This window comes from Penaeus vannamei, chromosome 11, assembly GCF_042767895.1.
Source record: "Penaeus vannamei isolate JL-2024 chromosome 11, ASM4276789v1, whole genome shotgun sequence".
Taxonomy (NCBI): Eukaryota; Metazoa; Arthropoda; class Malacostraca; order Decapoda; family Penaeidae; genus Penaeus; species Penaeus vannamei.
The window spans coordinates 36751057-36760029 of record NC_091559.1 but is presented as its reverse complement, the minus strand read 5'-3'; positions in this window follow the sequence as shown (position 1 = coordinate 36760029).

The window sequence follows — 8973 nt, the reverse complement described above, 5'->3', positions numbered from 1 at the left end:
TATATATATATATACATATATATATAAATGTGAAAAAAATCCGGAAATCAGGAAATCCCATGAATACTAAAATCCATTAGCAGCAATCTGTTACAAAATCTTAGCAATAATCCTACATATGCCTTTAAAAAGATCCGTGAAGAAGTGTTATAAACTTCGACGAACACCTTGGCACTTCAATGGCACAGTTTTTCCCTGGAGTTTTATTGATAAACATAACCACAAAAAACGTGTTCAGTCCCTTGTCTTGATCATAGAAGCTGATGGCGGTGTAAGTCGAGGTTGTAACCTTTCAGAAAACTCTGTTTACCTCAAATGATTTATGGCAGATTTTAGACGAAATCGACCTTGCGAAAAAAAGTCTTTATAACCCCTTGTGCAAAATTACGGTCCTCAATTGCAAAACCGTGTTACGATTTTTTGATGAAACTTACATTAATTTTTAGGTAGTATTAAGCGAATTACATAAACTTTTTGGTGGTATTAACAGAACTGCATTAACTTTTGGGTAGTATTAACAGAATCACCTTTTTTTTGGTAGTATTAACAGAATTGCATTAACTTTTTGGAAGTATTAACAGAATTACATGAACTTTTTGGAAGTATTAACAGAATTGCATTAACTTTTTGGAAGTATTAACAGAATTACATTAACTTTTTGGTATTATTAACAGAATTACATTAACTTTTTGGTAGTATTAACAGAATTACATGAACTTTTTGGAAGTATTAACAGAATTACATGAACTTTTTGGAAGTATTAACAGAATTGCATTAACTTTTTGGAAGTATTAACAGAATTGCATTAACTTTTTGGAAGTATTAACAGAATTACATTAACTTTTTGGAAGTATTAACAGAATTACATGAACTTTTTGGAAGTATTAACAGAATTACATGAACTTTTTGGAAGTATTAACAGAATTACATGAACTTTTTGGAAGTATTAACAGAATTGCATTAACTTTTTGGAAGTATTAACAGAATTACATTAACTTTTTGGAAGTATTAACAGAATTGCATGAACTTTTTGGAAGTATTAACAGAATTGCATTAACTTTTTGGAAGTATTAACTGAATTACATTAACTTTTTGGTAGTATTAACAGAATTACATGAACTTTTTGGTAGTATTAACAGAATTACATGAACTTTTTGGAAGTATTAACAGAATTACATGAACTTTTTGGAAGTATTAACAGAATTGCATTAACTTTTTGGAAGTATTAACAGAATTACATTAACTTTTTGGTAGTATTAACAGAATTACATGAACTTTTTGGAAGTATTAACAGAATTACATGAACTTTTTGGAAGTATTAACAGAATTGCATTAACTTTTTGGAAGTATTAACAGAATTACATTAACTTTTTGGTAGTATTAACAGAATTACATGAACTTTTTGGAAGTATTAACAGAATTACATTAACTTTTTGGAAGTATTAACAGAATTGCATGAACTTTTTGGAAGTATTAACAGAATTGCATTAACTTTTTGGAAGTATTAACAGAATTGTATTAACTTTTTGGAAGTATTAACAGAATTGCATTAACTTTTTGGAAGTATTAACAGAATTACATTAACTTTTTGGTAGTATTAACAGAATTACATGAACTTTTTGGAAGTATTAACAGAATTGCATTAACTTTTTGGAAGTATTAACAGAATTACATTAACTTTTTGGAAGTATTAACAGAATTGCATGAACTTTTTGGAAGTATTAACAGAATTGTATTAACTTTTTGGAAGTATTAACAGAATTACATTAACTTTTTGGAAGTATTAACAGAATTGCATGAACTTTTTGGAAGTATTAACAGAATTACATTAACTTTTTGGAAGTATTAACAGAATTGCATTAACTTTTTGGAAGTATTAACAGAATTACATTAACTTTTTGGAAGTATTAACAGAATTGCATTAACTTTTTGGAAGTATTAACAGAATTGTATTAACTTTTTGGAAGTATTAACAGAATTACATTAACTTTTTGGAAGTATTAACAGAATTGCATGAACTTTTTGGAAGTATTAACAGAATTACATTAACTTTTTGGAAGTATTAACAGAATTGCATGAACTTTTTGGAAGTATTAACAGAATTGCATTAACTTTTTGGAAGTATTAACAGAATTGCATTAACTTTTTGGAAGTATTAACAGAATTACATTAACTTTTTGGAAGTATTAACAGAATTGCATGAACTTTTTGGAAGTATTAACAGAATTACATTAACTTTTTGGAAGTATTAACAGAATTACATTAACTTTTTGGAAGTATTAACAGAATTGTATTAACTTTTTGGAAGTATTAACAGAATTACATTAACTTTTTGGAAGTATTAACAGAATTACATTAACTTTTTGGAAGTATTAACAGAATTGTATTAACTTTTTGGAAGTATTAACAGAATTGCATTAACTTTTTGGAAGTATTAACAGAATTGCATGAACTTTTTGGAAGTATTAACAGAATTACATTAACTTTTTGGAAGTATTAACAGAATTACATTAACTTTTTGGAAGTATTAACAGAATTACATTAACTTTTTGGAAGTATTAACAGAATTGTATTAACTTTTTGGAAGTATTAACAGAATTGCATTAACTTTTTGGAAGTATTAACAGAATTGTATTAACTTTTTGGAAGTATTAACAGAATTACATTAACTTTTTGGAAGTATTAACAGAATTGCATTAACTTTTTGGAAGTATTAACAGAATTACATTAACTTTTTGGAAGTATTAACAGAATTGCATGAACTTTTTGGAAGTATTAACAGAATTGCATGAACTTTTTGGAAGTATTAACAGAATTGCATTAACTTTTTGGAAGTATTAACAGAATTACATTAACTTTTTGGAAGTATTAACAGAATTACATTAACTTTTTGGAAGTATTAACAGAATTACATTAACTTTTTGGAAGTATTAACAGAATTGTATTAACTTTTTGGAAGTATTAACAGAATTGCATTAACTTTTTGGAAGTATTAACAGAATTGTATTAACTTTTTGGAAGTATTAACAGAATTACATTAACTTTTTGGAAGTATTAACAGAATTGCATTAACTTTTTGGAAGTATTAACAGAATTACATTAACTTTTTGGAAGTATTAACAGAATTACATTAACTTTTTGGAAGTATTAACAGAATTGTATTAACTTTTTGGAAGTATTAACAGAATTACATTAACTTTTTGGAAGTATTAACAGAATTGCATTAACTTTTTGGAAGTATTAACAGAATTGTATTAACTTTTTGGAAGTATTAACAGAATTACATTAACTTTTTGGAAGTATTAACAGAATTACATTAACTTTTTGGAAGTATTAACAGAATTGCATTAACTTTTTGGAAGTATTAACAGAATTGCATTAACTTTTTGGAAGTATTAACAGAATTACATTAACTTTTTGGAAGTATTAACAGAATTGCATTAACTTTTTGGAAGTATTAACAGAATTACATTAACTTTTTGGAAGTATTAACAGAATTGCATGAACTTTTTGGAAGTATTAACAGAATTGCATGAACTTTTTGGAAGTATTAACAGAATTGCATTAACTTTTTGGAAGTATTAACAGAATTACATTAACTTTTTGGAAGTATTAACAGAATTACATTAACTTTTTGGAAGTATTAACAGAATTACATTAACTTTTTGGAAGTATTAACAGAATTACATTAACTTTTTGGAAGTATTAACAGAATTACATTAACTTTTTGGAAGTATTAACAGAATTGCATTAACTTTTTGGAAGTATTAACAGAATTACATTAACTTTTTGGAAGTATTAACAGAATTGCATGAACTTTTTGGAAGTATTAACAGAATTGCATGAACTTTTTGGAAGTATTAACAGAATTGCATTAACTTTTTGGAAGTATTAACAGAATTACATTAACTTTTTGGAAGTATTAACAGAATTACATTAACTTTTTGGAAGTATTAACAGAATTGCATGAACTTTTTGGAAGTATTAACAGAATTGCATGAACTTTTTGGAAGTATTAACAGAATTGCATGAACTTTTTGGAAGTATTAACAGAATTGCATTAACTTTTTGGAAGTATTAACAGAATTACATTAACTTTTTGGAAGTATTAACAGAATTACATTAACTTTTTGGAAGTATTAACAGAATTGTATTAACTTTTTGGAAGTATTAACAGAATTGCATTAACTTTTTGGAAGTATTAACAGAATTGTATTAACTTTTTGGAAGTATTAACAGAATTACATGAACTTTTTGGAAGTATTAACAGAATTGCATTAACTTTTTGGAAGTATTAACAGAATTGCATGAACTTTTTGGAAGTATTAACAGAATTGCATGAACTTTTTGGAAGTATTAACAGAATTGCATGAACTTTTTGGAAGTATTAACAGAATTGCATTAACTTTTTGGAAGTATTAACAGAATTGCATGAACTTTTTGGAAGTATTAACAGAATTGCATTAACTTTTTGGTAGTATTAACAGAATTGCATGAACTTTTTGGAAGTATTAACAGAATTGCATTAACTTTTTGGAAGTATTAACAGAATTGCATGAACTTTTTGGAAGTATTAACAGAATTACATTAACTTTTTGTTAGTATTAACAGAATTACATTAACTTTTTGGAAGTATTAACAGAATTGCATTAACTTTTTGGAAGTATTAACAGAATTGCATTAACTTTTTGGAAGTATTAACAGAATTGTATTAACTTTTTGGAAGTATTAACAGAATTACATTAACTTTTTGGAAGTATTAACAGAATTGCATTAACTTTTTGGAAGTATTAACAGAATTGCATGAACTTTTTGGAAGTATTAACAGAATTGCATTAACTTTTTGGAAGTATTAACAGAATTACATTAACTTTTTGGAAGTATTAACAGAATTGCATGAACTTTTTGGAAGTATTAACAGAATTGCATTAACTTTTTGGAAGTATTAACAGAATTACATTAACTTTTTGGAAGTATTAACAGAATTGCATGAACTTTTTGGAAGTATTAACAGAATTGCATTAACTTTTTGGAAGTATTAACAGAATTGTATTAACTTTTTGGAAGTATTAACAGAATTGCATTAACTTTTTGGAAGTATTAACAGAATTACATTAACTTTTTGGTAGTATTAACAGAATTACATGAACTTTTTGGAAGTATTAACAGAATTGCATTAACTTTTTGGAAGTATTAACAGAATTACATTAACTTTTTGGAAGTATTAACAGAATTGCATTAACTTTTTGGAAGTATTAACAGAATTGCATTAACTTTTTGGAAGTATTAACAGAATTGCATTAACTTTTTGGAAGTATTAACAGAATTACATTAACTTTTTGGAAGTATTAACAGAATTGCATTAACTTTTTGGAAGTATTAACAGAATTGCATTAACTTTTTGGAAGTATTAACAGAATTACATTAACTTTTTGGAAGTATTAACAGAATTGCATTACTTTTTGGAAGTATTAACAGAATTGCATTAACTTTTTGGAAGTATTAACAGAATTGTATTAACTTTTTGGAAGTATTAACAGAATTACATTAACTTTTTGGAAGTATTAACAGAATTACATTAACTTTTTGGAAGTATTAACAGAATTACATTAACTTTTTGGAAGTATTAACAGAATTGTATTAACTTTTTGGAAGTATTAACAGAATTACATTAACTTTTTGGAAGTATTAACAGAATTGCATTAACTTTTTGGAAGTATTAACAGAATTGTATTAACTTTTTGGAAGTATTAACAGAATTACATCAACTTTTTGGAAGTATTAACAGAATTGTATTAACTTTTTGGAAGTATTAACAGAATTGCATTAACTTTTTGGAAGTATTAACAGAATTACATTAACTTTTTGGAAGTATTAACAGAATTACATTAACTTTTTGGAAGTATTAACAGAATTACATTAACTTTTTGGAAGTATTAACAGAATTACATTAACTTTTTGGAAGTATTAACAGAATTACATTAACTTTTTGGAAGTATTAACAGAATTGTATTAACTTTTTGGAAGTATTAACAGAATTACATTAACTTTTTGGAAGTATTAACAGAATTGTATTAACTTTTTGGAAGTATTAACAGAATTACATTAACTTTTTGGAAGTATTAACAGAATTGCATGAACTTTTTGGAAGTATTAACAGAATTGCATTAACTTTTTGGAAGTATTAACAGAATTACATGAACTTTTTGGAAGTATTAACAGAATTGCATTAACTTTTTGGAAGTATTAACAGAATTACATTAACTTTTTGGAAGTATTAACAGAATTGTATTAACTTTTTGGAAGTATTAACAGAATTGCATTAACTTTTTGGAAGTATTAACAGAATTACATTAACTTTTTGGAAGTATTAACAGAATTGTATTAACTTTTTGGAAGTATTAACAGAATTACATGAACTTTTTGGAAGTATTAACAGAATTGCATGAACTTTTTGGAAGTATTAACAGAATTACATGAACTTTTTGGAAGTATTAACAGAATTACATGAACTTTTTGGAAGTATTAACAGAATTGCATTAACTTTTTGGAAGTATTAACAGAATTACATGAACTTTTTGGAAGTATTAACAGAATTACATGAACTTTTTGGAAGTATTAACAGAATTGCATTAACTTTTTGGAAGTATTAACAGAATTGCATTAACTTTTTGGAAGTATTAACAGAATTACATTAACTTTTTGGAAGTATTAACAGAATTGCATTAACTTTTTGGAAGTATTAACAGAATTACATTAACTTTTTGGAAGTATTAACAGAATTGCATTAACTTTTTGGAAGTATTAACAGAATTGCATTAACTTTTTGGAAGTATTAACAGAATTACATTAACTTTTTGGAAGTATTAACAGAATTGTATTAACTTTTTGGAAGTATTAACAGAATTACATGAACTTTTTGGAAGTATTAACAGAATTGCATTAACTTTTTGGAAGTATTAACAGAATTACATGAACTTTTTGGAAGTATTAACAGAATTACATGAACTTTTTGGAAGTATTAACAGAATTGCATTAACTTTTTGGAAGTATTAACAGAATTGCATTAACTTTTTGGAAGTATTAACAGAATTACATTAACTTTTTGGAAGTATTAACAGAATTGCATTAACTTTTTGGAAGTATTAACAGAATTACATTAACTTTTTGGAAGTATTAACAGAATTGCATTAACTTTTTGGAAGTATTAACAGAATTGCATTAACTTTTTGGAAGTATTAACAGAATTACATTAACTTTTTGGAAGTATTAACAGAATTGTATTAACTTTTTGGAAGTATTAACAGAATTACATGAACTTTTTGGAAGTATTAACTGAATTACATTAACTTTTTGGAAGTATTAACAGAATTGTATTAACTTTTTGGAAGTATTAACAGAATTACATTAACTTTTTGGAAGTATTAACAGAATTGTATTAACTTTTTGGAAGTATTAACAGAATTACATGAACTTTTTGGAAGTATTAACAGAATTGTATTAACTTTTTGGAAGTATTAACAGAATTACATGAACTTTTTGGAAGTATTAACTGAATTACATTAACTTTTTGGAAGTATTAACAGAATTGTATTAACTTTTTGGAAGTATTAACAGAATTACATTAACTTTTTGGAAGTATTAACAGAATTGTATTAACTTTTTGGAAGTATTAACAGAATTACATGAACTTTTTGGAAGTATTAACTGAATTACATTAACTTTTTGGTAGTATTAACAGAATTGTATTAACTTTTTGGAAGTATTAACAGAATTGCATTAACTTTTTGGAAGTATTAACAGAATTGCATTAACTTTTTGGAAGTATTAACAGAATTGCATTAACTTTTTGGAAGTATTAACAGAATTGTATTAACTTTTTGGTAGTATTAAGAGAATTACATTAACTTTTTGGTAGTATTAAGAGAATTACATTAACTTTTTGGTGGTATTAAGAGAATTACATTAACTTTTTGGAAGTATTAACAGAATTACATGAACTTTTTGGAAGTATTAACTGAATTACATTAACTTTTTGGAAGTATTAACTGAATTACATTAACTTTTTGGAAGTATTAACAGAATTGCATTAACTTTTTGGTAGTATTAAGAGAATTACATTAACTTTTTGGTAGTATTAAGAGAATTACATTAACTTTTTGGTGGTATTAAGAGAATTACATTAACTTTTTGGAAGTATTAACAGAATTACATGAACTTTTTGGAAGTATTAACAGAATTACATTAACTTTTTGGAAGTATTAAGAGAATTACATTAACTTTTTGGTAGTATTAAGAGAATTACATTAACTTTTTGGTAGTATTAAGAGAATTACATTAACTTTTTGGTGGTATTAAGAGAATTACATTAACTTTTTGGTGGTATTAAGAGAATTACATTAACTTTTTGGAAGTATTAACAGAATTACATTAACTTTTTGGAAGTATTAACTGAATTACATTAACTTTTTGGAAGTATTAACAGAATTGCATTAACTTTTTGGTAGTATTAAGAGAATTACATTAACTTTTTGGTGGTATTAAGAGAATTACATTAACTTTTTGGTGGTATTAAGAGAATTACATTAACTTTTTGGAAGTATTAACAGAATTGCATTAACTTTTTGGAAGTATTAACAGAATTACATTTACTTTTTGGAAGTATTAACTGAATTACATTAACTTTTTGGTAGTATTAAGCGAATTACATTAACTTTTTGGAAGTATTAACAGAATTACATGAACTTTTTGGAAGTATTAACAGAATTACATTAACTTTTTGGTAGTATTAACAGAATTACATGAACTTTTTGGAAGTATTAACAGAATTACATTAACTTTTTGGTAGTATTAAGCGAATTGCATTAACTTTTGGGTAGTATTAAGCGAATTACATTGACTTTTTGGTAGTATTAACAGAATTGCATTAACTGTTTGGTAGTACTAACAGAATTACATTAACTTTTGGTAGTA